We start from the raw sequence: 15,278 nt of genomic DNA, 5'->3' as shown, positions 1-15,278 counted from the left end.
ATATATTTGGAGAATGACCAAATGAAGGTACATTTTGAAGAAAAGCCTACACAAGGAAAAATAAATAATATTTGATGAGTTTCTCCATTATTCTCTCTTTCTGTGTGTGTGTGTGTGTGTGTGTGTGTGTAAGGGAGAAAAAGTAAGAGGAAGAGAAATATTTAGCCAGAGGGCAAAACCTAGTCTATACTATTCAGACTGGAGGAAACTATAAAAGAAAAACAAGTTTATCTTGCCTGAAGAACCAGTAGACAGACTCAGAGGGCAGGACATCCATAGTTGCTGGAAAGTGAGGGGGAAATAATGGAAAGGAGAGAGCCAAAGAAGAGAGCCCTGAATTCTGTGCATAACACTGTCCAAATCTCTAGCTGCTATGTGTTATAAGCAGCCCTGCTAAGAATAAATAATGGAACTGAGATGTGAGTTATTGCCCAAGAGATAAAATTTGCAATTTAAGCCGAAGTTAATTGCCTGCTTAAATAACTCAGCATTCCTTAAAAAAGAATATTAAAAAAAATCTACATTTTCTATAACATTCTGTGTTAGTTGGAGTTGTGTGTCAACTTGGCTGGAGCACAATTCTGTGTAGTTTAAGCAATTATGATGTGGGTTGTTCCAATGATGGGATCAGAAGTATATGTTTTGAGCAGCCAATCCATTGAAAAGGAGTTTCCCTAGGGCTTTGGGCTGCTTCTAGTATATTTATGGACATCCTGGAAACAGAGACACTCTTCTGTGGATCAGGATTCTGCTGTGCTGCCTACAACTGTCCATGAGCGAACAATCCACCTTTTGCCCTGGAGGTCTTGGATTTGTCATTCGTTGGAGTCAACAGCCAGTATACTGCCTGCCAGCCTTGAGCTCCTCAGCCCCTGCAGCCACGTGAGTCAGGAAAAGCCTCCAGCTTGACGTTTGATCCAAGAACTTGGGACTTGCCAGCTTCTATAAGTGTGTGAGCCATTTTCCTAAGATAAATTTCTCTTTCTCTCTCTCTCTCTATAAGCTTTACTGGTTTTGTTTCTCTAGAGAACCCAATCTAACACACATTCATAGTGTCCAGCATGCAATCCAAAATTACTCAGCAAACAAAGAAAAAGGAAAATGTAACACATTTCCAAGTGAAAAGGCAATCAGTAGAGACTGACCTTTAGGTGACTCAGATGTTAAAGTTAACAGAAAAGGGTTTTAAGGCATTTACGATAGCCGTGGGGGCTCTGGTGGCATAGTGCCTGAGTGCCTAAGGCATTTGAGTGCTAACCAGAAGGCTGGCGGTTCAAACCCACCAGTCACTCCTCAGAAGGAAGATGGGGCAATCTACTTCCATAGTGATACTGCCTCGGAAACCCAAGGAGGGGTCGCTGTGAGTCGGGTCTGACTCGACGGCACATAACAATGACAACAATGCTTACTATGAGAAGTAAAAGGTGGTACAGTGGTTAAGTGCTTGGCTACTAACCAAAAAGTGGGTGGTCCAGACCCACCAGCCACTCTGTAGAAGACAGATGCCACAGACTGCTTACGTAAGGATTACAGCCTTAGAAACCCTATGGGGCAGTTCTGTTGTGTCCAATAAGTTTGGTAAGCATCAAAATCAACTCAACGGCAACAGGTTTGAGTTTTTTTAATTAGAAGTAAGGTTCCTACAGGTCATGAAAAGTGGTAAAACGTTGTTAACAGTAGACTACAATAAATTATACATGAATATTATAATGCCTATTCATAAGGTTTTCAGTAGTTATTTTTTTTTAGAAGTGGATGGTTCCATCCTTCTTCCCAGTCTGTCTCCATCTGGAAGCTGACTTAGCTGAAAGCAAAGAATACCAGAAAGATGTCTGCCTGTGTTTCATTGATCATGCAAAAGCATTCGACTGAGGAGATCATAACAAATTATGGATAACATTGCCAGGAATAGGAATTCCAGAACATTAATTGTACCAATGGGGAAATCTGTACATAGACCAAGAGGTTCTCATTAGAACAGAACATGGGAGTACTGCATGGTTTAAAATCAGGAATGGTGTATATCAGGGTGGTATCCTTCTACCATACTTATTCAATCCATATGCTGAGCAAATAATCCAAGAAGCTGGACTATATGAAGGAGAATGCAGCATCAGGATTGGAAAAAGAACCATTAACAACCTGTGATATGCAGATGACTCAATCACCACTTGCTGAAAGTGAAGGTGACTTGCAGCACTTACTGATGAAGGTCAAAGACTACATACACTCTTCAGTATAGAATACATCTCAACATAAACGTTAAAAGCAAAACAAAAACCCTGAAAAGCCTTACAACTGTACCAATAAGCAACATCATGATAAATGGAGAAAAGATTTAATTTGTCAGGGATTTCATTTCACTTGGATCCATAGTCAATACCCATGGAAGCAGCAGTCAGGAAATCAGATATTGTATTACACTGGGAAAATCATCTGCAAAAGACCTCTTTAAAGTGTTAAGAAGCAAAGACATCACTTTGCAGACTAAAGGGCACCTGACTCAAGCCCTGGTATTTTCAGTTGTCTCATATGCATATGAAAGCTGGACAATGAATAGGGAAGATTGAAGAAGACTTGATGCCTTTAAATTGTGGTGTATTGGTGAAGAATACTGAAAGTATCATGGACTGTCAGAAGAACTAACAAATCTGTCCTGGAGGAAGTGCAGCCAGAATGCTCCTTGGACGTGAGAATGGCCAGACTTCATCTCACCTACTTTGGTCATGTTGTCAGAAGGGACCATTCCTTAGAGAAGGACATTGTGCTTGGTAAATAGAGTGTCAGCAAAGGAGGGAAAGAACCTTAATGAGATGGCTTGACACAGTGGCAGCAGTGATGGCTGAAGAATAGCAAGGATTGTGAGGATGGTGCAGGACTGGGAAGTGTTTCGTTCTGCTGTACATAGGGTTGCTATGAGCTGGAGCTGACTCAATGGCACCTGACAACAGCAACAATATTAATAATACCTGGAGAACCACTAATAAAAGTATACAAAGCAATATATTCAAAACACTATTTATAAATAAAGATTGAATTCTAAAAAATATTCAAGTCACCTACAAAGAAGCAAGAAAAGATAAAACAGGAAAGATAATCAAAGGAAACCAATAGAAAACAGTAATAAAATGGCACATTTAAGCTTTAAAATAACAATTATTACTTTAAATGTAAATGGCTTAAACAATCAAACGAAAAGACAGAGATTGTCAGAGTAAATAATTTTTTTAAATGACCTAATTATTAATATATAAAAATCTCACTCCAAATACAATGACATGTTGCTGTCAGGTTCTGTTGAGTCATCTCTGACTCATAGCTACCCTGTGTACAAAAGAACAAAGCACTACCCAGTCCTGCATCACCCTCCCAACCATTGCTATTCTTGAGCTAATTGTTGTGGCCGCTGTGTTAATTCATCTTGTTAAGGGTCTTTCTCCTTTTTGCTGACCCTCTGGTTTATCAAGTATAATATTCTTTTCCAGTGACTGGTCCCTCCTGATAACTTGTCCAAAACATGAGAGGCAAAGTCTCTCCTTCCTTGCTTCTAAGGAGTATTCTGGCTGTACTTCCTCCAAGACAGGTTTGTTCATTCTTTTGCAAGCCTGTGATACATTCAAAATTCTTTGCCAACACCAAAGTACAAATGCGTAAATTCTTCTGTGGTCTTCCTTATTCACTGTCCAATGCTCACACACGTATGTTGTTGTTGTTGTTGTTGTTTGCCCTCGAGTTGGCCCGACTCATAGCGACCTCTCCTTGGGTTTCCGAGGCAGTATCACTACGGAAGTAGGATTGCCCAACCTTCCTTCCGAGGAGTGGCTGGTGGGTTTGAACTGCCAGCCTTCTGGTGAGCAGTCAAGTGCCTTAGGCACTATGCTACCAGAGCTCCTTGATGAGGCTAAACCATGCAGTATCCACTTTTGTTCTGTTCTAATGACTGCATCTTGATCTATGAACAAGTTTCTCAAGAACACAATTAAGTGTTCTAGAATTCCCATTCTTCACAATGTTATTCATTATTTGTTATGATCCACACAGTTGAATGCCTTTACATAGTCAATAAAACATAAGTAAACATCCTTTTGATAGTCTTTGCTTTCAGCCAAGATCCATCTGACATCAGCCATGATATCTCTCATACCTCATCCCCCTCTGAATCCAGCTTGAATTTCTGGCAGTTCCCTGTCAAAATTCTGCTGCAACTGCTTTTTATTCACCTTCAGCAACATTTTATTTGCATGTCATATTAATGATACAATGGCAAAGATAGGTTGAAAGCAAAAGAATGGGAAAAGATATACTTTGCAAACATTAATTATTTAAAAAAGGACTTACTATATAAATATTAGGTATTGAGGTTGTCTTCAATCTCATTAATTCTGTCTTCCATTGATTCAGTTTTACTCCTTAGCTTACTCAAGGTGTTATCTATTTCTGAAATCTTAGTTTTAATCTTCTGGACTTCTACATGTTATTTTTGCATCATTTTTAATTTTCTGTTTGTCAGTTTGTTTTTGTATTGTTTTCCTAAATTGTTCTAGAGTTTTGTTTGTGTTTTCCTTAATTTTGTCAGTAAGGTTAAACATGTTTTAAAAACTTAAACAAAACCCAATGCCATGGCGTCAATGCCAACTCACAGCAATTCTATAGAACAGCATAGAACTGCCCCATAGGTGTCCAAGGCTGTCATCTTTATGGAAGTAGACTGCCACATCTTTCTCCCATAGAACGTCTGGTGGGTTCAAATTGCCGACGTTTTGATTAGCAACCAAGTGCTTAACCACTGCACCACCAGGCTCTTCAGGTCTAATTACCAAAAACCACCAAACTCGCTGCCATCAAATTGAAACCAACCCACAGTGACTCTATGGCACAGAGAACTGCCCCCAGAGGGTTTCCAAGGACATAAATCTTTACCAAAGCAGACGGCCTCATCTTTCTGTGGAGCTGGTGGGTTTGAAATGCCACGGTCTTGGTTAGCAGCCAAATACTTTAACCACTGTGCCACTAGAGCTCCTCGGAACTCCTTAAAAAAAAAAAAAAATAATAATAATAATAAAAACCCACTGCCCCTGAATCAATTATGACTCATAGCAGCCTGTGTTGGGTTTTGAAGTCTGTAAACCTTTACGGAAGTAGATTGCCTCATCTTCCTTCCACAGACTGGCTGATGGGTTTGAACAGTCAGTCTTCTGGTTAGCAACCAAATGCCTTACACACTGAGCCACCAGATCTCCTGCAGGGCTTGTTGGGCAACCTGTAATCCTCTTTTTAAAAGTATGTCTCCATCACTTTGTTCCTACATTGACTTGTTGATATATCAGCGTACTGCACAAATGCCGTTGTAGGTGGTAGAATGGAAGTACTTCTCTTACCATTATCCTGAAATTCCCTCTGATGCTGTTCTGTGTCTAAGCTCCTATTCCTTGAGTGTCATTTCATATTTTCCCTAATTTTGTTGTAGGACGTTACTCCAGTATATTACTGAAAAAAGGTAGGTGGGAACTATTTTATTTTTGAAAACTTGTATCTGAAAATGTATTTTCCTACCCTCACATTTGGTTGATTATTTACACATATAGTTCAAATTTGGAAATAATTTTCTCTTAGAATTTTTAAGATATTTTTCTCCATTTTTTCTAACTTCCAGGGTGGTGTTGAAAAGTCCCATGCTCTCCTGATTCTTTACTGTTTTTGTCTTTCTTTTTGGAAGTTTTTAGAATTTTTCTTTATTCCCAAAGCACTGAAATTTCATAACAAATGTACTTGTGAGCTTTTTTCCTTTCTTGTGCATAGTTCTAGGAACATCCCTTAAGTAAATTTATATCTGTTGGAAAAAAAAATTTGTCTCTCTTTTGTACACATGCACTGCTTACTCTCTGTCTTTATTCTCTCTTTCTGGAACTCCTATTGGTTAGATCTCTTGAATTAACCCTGTAGTTTTTTATATTTTAGTTCCCATTTTCCTTCACATTGCTGTATCATCTTGCTTTCTAGGGCATTTTGTCGACTTTATCTTCCAATTTGCACCAACTGTTTTATTTCTGTATCATATAATTATTTTCTAGCAGTTTTTCATTATTTCCTGCATTCTACCTTGTTTAAATACCCTGTTCTTTCTTCATGGATGCAATGTCTTCTCTTATTGCACTGAAGATATTATAATTTTTAGGCTTTCTTTTGCTTCTTGTGTTGTTACTTCTCTGTTAATTTTGGTTTCTGTCTTCACATTGGAAGCTTTCCTTATGTGTCTGGTGATCCTTGCCTGATCGCATTTTGGAATCAAGCACTAGAAAGTTAATTGAATACCATGTGTGGGGAGAGGAGGTTGGTATGCTTATAGAATAAAGAGTTTTTCTGTAGGATGATAAAGCTCTGAACTATTTCTTTGTTATTTTCTTTTTCCCAGTGTAGTCCTGGAAATGTCAGAATCTGTAAGAAGTTACTCATGGGCCAAAAATTTTCTCAAGAGATGAATTCTACAGACTTCTCAGACTTAGAAGGTTGAGTGCTGCTGGCATTCTGAGGGTTGGGCAAGTGAGTTTCTTAGGTCAACAATTATCTTCCACTTATTTCCTTGTTTTCAGGAGAGTTCCTCACCTCTATTGTTTATTGAGGAAACTGATCCAGAAAGTACAACTTTTGACATCTAGGTTGAGAGAGGAATGATTACCCAGCTGCATGAATTGGAGAACAGGATGTCCTTTTAATAACTTTAACTATCTTTCAACAAATTCTCGTCTTTGCTGCCTTGATATCTATTCCTCAGAGTAATCTGGTACTTTGAACCCTGAGTCTCTTTAAGGTTGGTTAGGTTGACTTGGCTTGCCTCTAATTGGCTTACTTTGAACTTTCTCTACTTCTGTATCTTCCACAATAGCATTGCTATGTACAATATAGAGAAACTTTTCAAGTACAAGAGAAAGGTAGGAGGCCAGTAAGGAAGTAGGCAAATAAATTAAAGGCAAGTCACAAAATTGAAAATACAAATACATGGAAAAAGCTCAGCACATTCAGAGAAATGTAAATAAACCAACAAACATGAAGTAATTATATTTATCATTTTGTTAAAAATGCAAAAATTAGAAAACTGTTTAATATCAACTGTTAGCAACAGTACAAAGAAAGAGTAATCTTCTTCCATTGTCACTGCAATTTTAATTCAATACAACCACCTTTAAGGGCAATCTCACAATCAAACTAAGTATATACATACCTGGAGTGACCATATATCCTGATTTTCCACACACCCATTTAGCTCTGCCTTTTGCTCTGAACAGAGTCCTTGTTTGCAAAATAAATTATTTGATTGTCTTACATGTATCCTTTAGTCCCCAAATCCTACCACTAGATACATTTCTGAAACCAATTCTGATACAGGACCATAAGGTAACAGGAATAAGAATATGTGCTATAGGACTGTGGATAATAGAGAATTGTAAAACATATAGGAATTGATTAGAGGAGAAATGGGTAAGTGGAATGTGTAAAATGTATATGGTGAAATATTCTGCAGATGCTGAAGTTAACAAACAAAATACATATAGCAATAAGATTGATCTTAAATGCATACATATTACAACTGTCTGGATATTTGATCATAATAAAGAACTATTATATTTTCTGTGTGTGATAATATTACTGTATTAATGTATTAAAAAAGAGTGCTTTAGGCAAATACATAATGAAACATTTAAAGATGAAATGATATATCTTGAATGTGCTTCACAATAATTGGGGTAATGGATGAGAGAGATTGTAAATGAAACAAGGTAAATTATAAATTAATACTTGTTGATCTTGGGAAATAAAAAATAGTATTTTAGTTTTATAAATATTTGACATTTCCTATAATTAAAACAAAGATAGAACTAAGTAAATAAAATAAGAATTAAAATGAAATTTTAGCAAAAAAAAACATTTATTTAAATTTTAAAATACCCAGATTCAAAAAACACAGTATTTCTCAAGAAAACATACAAATCAAAGATATGTACTAAACACAGAAAAGTGGCCTGTGAAATGGAAGGGAATGAGTGAGGAGTGGAAATTAAAAATAAAAATGAATAAATAATTGATCAAATAAAAGTTGGTCCTTGTCCAGTCTGATCTTCCTATTATTACTGAGTCATTCAATTTTCTGCTCTCTACACTAAGGCTAACAAATGTTAATCACATCTCTTATTTGCTGTTATCTCTCCTGCCATTCTTTTTGTCTGGTTTTGTAGTTTGTCATTACTTCACTGTCATGCTATTTGAGGTTCCTTGAGAAAACCAAGATAAATGTATATGTTGAAGCTATAAAGTCTGTGATGCCTAACTGGAAATCTCTATCCCTTTTTTTCCTTCCCATTGAGATGTTGATCTGTAATGATATTTGTTTATAAATGTTTATTATTTCCCACATTCTTCAACGTTTTCATTCATACTTATTTAATTATTTAATTTTCTGTGTATTTTAATCACTATTAAAAGATGAAAGACAGACAAATGTCTTAATTTATATTATCATATTTAGAAAAGACTTCTTTCTTCATTCTTAAATACTCAAAATTTTTTGTATCATTTATCATTCTTCCTAATGTTTAAATGTTTAATTTTGAATGTCTTTTGGGATATGCCATGATACAGAGAAATTAATTTTTTTTACAAATAGAAACTATTTAAGGCAACACCTGATACTTTTTTCTCACTGATCTCAAACTGCATGTATATATTTAAACTCTCATATATACATAGATCCATCTGTAGAGTACCTGTTCTATCTTGGTAACAACCAGGTACTTCTTCTTCTTGCACTTCTTCTTGTTGTTGTTATGTGCCGCCAAGTCAACCCTGACTCATAGCAACCCCTCCTTGGTTTTCCGAGGTGGTATCACTACAGAAGTTCTGGTAGCATAGTGGCTAAGGCACTTGACTGCTAACCAGAAGGCTGGGGGTTCAAACCCACCAGCCACTCCTCGGAAGAAAGGTTGGGCAATCCTACTTCCGTAGTGATACTGCCTCAGAAACCCAAGGAGGGGTCGCTATGAGTCAGGGCTGACTCGACGGCACATAACAACAAGAAGTGTATTTTGATATTTGGCAAATGTCCCTACTCCTTGGTCTTTGTCATATATTCTTTCTGTGGCTTCCAGATTTATTTTCTGAAGTAAAATTTAGGATCAATTATCAACTTTCAAAATATTCCCTTGAAATGTTTATTGTTTGTATAAAATTTAGATTCATATGGAGGAGAATTTACATTCTTACTTATGTTAGTCTTCTTGTATAGGAACATGAATGTCTCAAAATATATTTAAGTATTCTTTTGCAGTTTTCTTCAGAGAAGTCTTATCATTTCTAAATAATTTTATTCCAGGCATTGTTGCTATGTATCAGTGCCATTGATTTTTGTCTATTTACTTCAAATTGGTCTAACGTTTGGAATTCTGACATTCTGTAATTATTTGAAAGCTTTTAGTTCATTTTTCTTTGTTTTCATTCAACAAAATTTTGAATTCCTACTATGCTCTAGAAAGTGTTCGGCACTCAGGTCAAATATAAAGAGACATGGTGCCTTCCCTTGGGTAGATCATTTGCAAATATTGAAAATGTTATGCTTTCCTTTCCAAAGTATATGAGTCTTATTTCTTCTTCTTCTTTTTTTTTTTTTTTAATTGTGATTTGGGTGAAAGTTTACAGAGCAAATTAACTTTCCATACAGCAGCTCATACACTCTTTGTCTCATGACATTGACTACAATTTCCCACAATGCAGCAGCTCCCATCCCAGTTCCTCCCCACAGTTACCTCTTCCCCGTGTCCTTCCCGCCATGCTCTTCTGCCCCCTGAGCTGTCTCCCTGTGCACACACAGCCCTTCTATTCTCCCATGGTTGGTCTCTCTAAGGAGTGTATCTACCTAATGTAAATGTTCAGCTCACATGCCTGTCTTTTGTTTGGCTGGAAGCCACAGGATTGGGTTCAATTCCAGACCTGAAGGGCAACTAGGGCCATAGTCTCAGTGGTCCCATCAGGCTCTATCAGACCAACAAACCTGGTCCTTTTTTTTTTCCCAATGATTTTGAGTTTTGTTCGACATTGTTCTCCCACTCTATCCAGGATCTCCTACATAGATCTCCCACATAGATCTCCCTCTGAGTGGTTGACAGTGGTAGGCAGGCACCATCTACTTCTTCTGGTCTCATAGTCATATGTTGTTGTTGTTGTTGTTATGTGCCGTCGAGTCAGCCCTGACTCATAGCGACCCCTCCTTGGGTTTACGAGGCAGTATCACTACGGAAGTAGGATTGCCCAACCTTCTCCCACATAGATCTCCCTCTGAGTGGTTGACAGTGGTAGGCAGGCACCATCTACTTCTTCTGGTCTCATAGTCATATAGGCTGAGAATTTCATGGTGTACCAGTCGCTTGGACTAATTGTTTCCATGCATCTTTGGTTTTCTTCATTCTTCTTTGCTCTAAATGAGGAGAGACCCATCATTGCATCTAGATATGATTCTTATTTAGTCTTTTTATCCCACTTCATTGACTGTGACCTCTACTCGTTGTTGAAAAATGGTAAAAATAAGACTTATATTTGCTTTGTCAAAACCATTTGAATTGATATATCTAATATTTCACCACTAGGTATGATGCTTCCTGCTAGATTTTGATAAAAAATTCTATTATATTAAGAATTTTTCCACTTGTATTCTATTTATGAAAGATTTGTAACCACAAATAATGTTGAATTTCACCAAAACCCATTTAATTATTAATGCAACTTCTCTGTTAAACCATCTTTGAATTTTTGGAGTAAATCTCACTTGGTAATGATAGACTGTTCTATTATCATCTTAATTTATATAGAATCTATTAATGTTCTACTTATGGATTCTTATATCTCTAGGAATATAGAGATTAATCTAATAGTTTCCTTTTACTGTAATTTTTTTTAGGGTTTGATTCAGCATTATGATAACCTCAAAATGAATGGGAAAATTTTCCATAGCCTTTCATATCATGAAGCATTTTTTTAAAAACAGGGTAATTTTTCTTGTGTTAAAACTGTGAAAGAATTCACAGGAAAAATCCTATAACTGGAGTTCTTCTTTACTGGTGGCCTTTTGACACCTATTCCATTTTTTTCTATAGTTATTCGTCCACTCAGAATTTCTTTTTGGGGATTGACATGTTTATTTATCAATAAACTTTCTCCAAGTGCCTCGTCTGTTTCAGGCCAGAGCTTTCTATTTATTTTAGGAGTAGTTTGGGGATTTATTATCTCCTTGAAAATTATTCATCAATATTATCAAGTATATAGGCATGAAGTAGCATTTATGATCAATTTATAACTTTTTAAATGTGCTTTGGATCTCTGATTTTATCACCTTTCTCATTCCTCATTTATCTGTGTTTTCACTCTTTTGGCCTCAGTTAAATTTTTCAGAGGGCTATCTTTGGGGTGATAGTTTTCAGTGGGTGTAAATATACAGTTTCAGCATCTATAGTCCTTTGCTCAATTGTATTTTTGGCAGAGAAAAGAGGGAATAAACTTGGGTTTAATTTCTCATCTTGGAAGTAGATGCTAAAATGTGACTATTTCAAGATGAGAGGGAAAAGCAGATGGAGTTGGAAATTATAAAGGGGTTATTTGAAGGAGTTTGCCAGAAACAACTAATATAGGGTCAAATGTGGACCCACTGAATCTGTGCAGAGAAAATGGCATCGCCTAGACCCCATGTCTGACTTGATAGGTAGTTATTATGGAAATCATAGACATTCATAGTATGCAGGAATTGGTTAAAAAATTATGCCAAGTTTCTAATTTTATAGATGCAGAAACAAAGCCACAAAGAGGTAAAGTGGTGTGATCAAGGTTATACAGCATGCTAATAAGATGCCTGAGCACTACTTAACCCCAGCATAGTTCTTTGCACTATACAACACATTTTTGTTTGAAAAGAAAATATATAGATACCACTTACTATCAAATGCAAGGAGGCATTTCTGCAAGGGCATTAGTAATACTGTTTTGATGTGATGCCAGATTCTGCCTTCATATCCTGGGTGAAGAACCTGAGACCCCAGAGGATTAAATGAGAACAAGGTGTGATCCAAATCAAGCCTGAAACCTCCTGCCATTGATTGCCCCACCTGTCAGAAACTCAATAAAACATTACCTCTTTCCAAATCAATGAATGGAAATACTATGAGTAAACAAATTCCAGGTATTCATAGAAAAGATTTTTAATTGGTGCTACTTTTTTTTTCACTTATTAAAGTAGGAAAAACCAAAAGAATGATAATGCTAAATGCTCACAAGGGTTCTATGAAATTGGGATCCATAGATTATTGTATAAAGCATAACACTTTGAAAAAACAAATTAGCAAAGTAAGAAAAAAATGCTATATGTATAAAGTATTTACTTATTGCAGCAGTATCTAATAATAGAAAGACTTGATGAAACAGGATTAACCAGAGGGGAAGAACAAAGTAAATTGTGGTACACATGAGAATATTGTGTAGTAATAAAAATATAAATACCATTAAAGTTACAAAGGAACTCTGGTGGCACGGTGGTTAAAACTTTCAGCTGCTAACCAAAAGTTCAGCAGTTTGAGCCCACCAGTTCTTCCACAGGAGAATGATGAAGGAGTCTACTTCCATAAAGATTTACAGGCTTGGAAACCCTATGGGGCAGTTCTACTCTGTCCTATAGGGTTGGTTGCTATGAGTCAAGATTGACTTGATGGCAGTAGGTTTGGTTGGGTTTAGGTTTACAAGCATAAGAGCATGTTCCTACTTCTGTGTCCTCACTTATTCTCAACATCTGTTCACCTGGTTCCGTACACACCTGCCCTCTTATATTATCTCAAATGCCCTGGGCATGAACCTGGGTCAGGAACTTTTTTTCCTGTTCCCCTGTGTGTCAGTTTTCTGTTGCTGCAAAGCAAATTAGCACAAACATCACAGCTTAAGTAACACCACTCTACTGTCTCAAAGTTTTGAAGGTCAGAAATTTGGGTGGGTTTGACGAGGTTCACACAAGGTGGAAATCTAGGGGCTCACTCTGGGAAGAACCTGATTCTAACTTCATTGACATTTTCATTTCCTGAAATTGTAAGGACTGATGACCTCTTCCTCTTGCTGGCTGTGGGCTGAGGGTTACTCTCGATTGCTAGAGTCCTTTCATGTGGCTCCCTCCATCTCAGCAACGGTTAATTTCCCTTGTATCAGCTCTTTCACACATCAAATCTGACTTTCTGGTTTGTCACCAGCTGGTGAAAACTCTCTGCTCTTATAGGGCTGATGTGATGAGATTAGGCCCACATGCATACTCCCTCTATTTTAAGGTCAACTGATGAGTAACCATAATTGTTGTTGTTGTTGTTAAGTGCCGTCGAGTCATTTCCGACTCATAGCGACCCCATGCACAGCAGAATGAAACATATTAACCATAATTATATCAACCAAATCCATTTTTCCATATAACATAATCACCAAGGAGTGAAAATCACTTTATTCCAAGCATTGTGATCTTAGAATCCTACCTACCAGCATTCTACCCTACAGAGAGCCACAGGACTTATTCTCTTACTTCTGGTCTTCATGTGGTTGTCAACTTTTCACCAAAGTGTTTCCTGGATACTGTCTAAAATTTCGACTGCATACCTACCCCATCCCCAAAGAACTTCCCGTACACTTTGCCTGTTTTATTTTTTTTCTTTAGCACTTACCATCTAGTATTCTATATATTTTACTTATTCATCTTGCTTATTGCCTGTATCCACCATGTGAAGCATTCCTTGATTTCAGCAAATCAGGATTTTACTTTTGTTGTTCTTTACTATAGTTTCTATTCCTAGAACAATGCCTGACTTATAAGAGGCATTCAATAAATATGTGTCTAGTGAATGCATAAATGAATGATATAAAGTTATATATAGGTTAAGATTACAACTATTTAAAAATATTAACATATGTAAAAATTAAAATAGTTTTGTTAAAATAGTTTTATACACACACATATATATATTTATATACATACATATATAAGGAGCTCTGGTGGCATAGTGCCTAAGGCATTTGACTGCTAACCAGAAGGCTGGTGTTTCAAATCCACCAGCCACTCCTCAGAAGACAGGTTGGGCAATCTATTTCCGTAGTAATGCTGCCTCAGAAACCCAAGGAGGGGTCGCTATGTGTCAGATCCGACTCGATGGCAGTGAGTTTGTTTTTTTACACATAACACATATATATGTATAAAAAAAAGAAAAAGCTTATATATATTTTTTCTTTCTTTCAATTAATAGACTTTATTTAGCTGGTTGACATGAGTCATAATTGACTTCACAGCAACTAACAATTTTTTAAGAGCGGTTTCAAGTTTGCAGAAAAATTGAGTAGAAAGTACAGAGAGTTCCCATATACTTCTGCTCACTTGATGTTTCAATTGCCCCTATTATTAACATCTTTCATTAGTGTGCTACATTTGTTAAATGAACAAAAATTGGTATATTAATTATTATGAGCTAAAGTCCATAGTTTCCATTAGGGTTGTCACAGCAAGTCAAATCAACAGATACCATTGTCCCTATTTTAGCCATATGTAAGCTGAGGCTCAGAAGGATTAAATAAGTCCCCAAGAATAGAACAACAAGAATAGAATGATCTGGATTATTCTTTTCTATGTATTTACTCTCTAGTCTACTTTTGTGTCAAAGGAGACTTGGTTCAGCATTTTATATCTTCATTTAAGGCCTCAATTACAAAAAAATAACAAATAGTTATTTGTTCCATGCTACATCCATAATGCCTAGTACAACACTGGGCATATAGTAGGTGTTTAATAGATTACTTTTGAAGGAATGACTAAATGAACAATATTGGCCTAAGACATGGCTCCATCACCATATATGAACATTAGTCCTTTCAGTTATGAATCTATTCACTATATTGTTAATCCTCAATCCTATAATTTTATCTACAATTACTAAAGGGAGACATTGTGAAATGTTTTGGTATGGTTAGATACACTATGTAATTTTCCTAAATCTACCTGTCTGATAATTTCATTCAAAAGACTCAAGTTTAACAAAATTTTTCTTTTGTTTCATGAACACTTTGTGCTTCTTATTTCATTTCTTCCTTATCTTAGAGCCCACAGATATTCAGTTTTATCACTTGTTCCTGAAATATACTTGGGATAGACATCGAGAACATTAAAGATATTTGTAGCAGACTCATTTTAGTGAGACAAGATAGTATTTCTATCTTTTTTTTTTTTTTTT

Source organism: Orycteropus afer, unplaced genomic scaffold (assembly GCF_000298275.1).
Source record: "Orycteropus afer afer isolate SDZICR_OR568_19922 unplaced genomic scaffold, OryAfe1.0 scaffold00320, whole genome shotgun sequence".
Classification (NCBI taxonomy): Eukaryota; Metazoa; Chordata; class Mammalia; order Tubulidentata; family Orycteropodidae; genus Orycteropus; species Orycteropus afer.
This window is presented reverse-complemented; position numbering follows the sequence as displayed.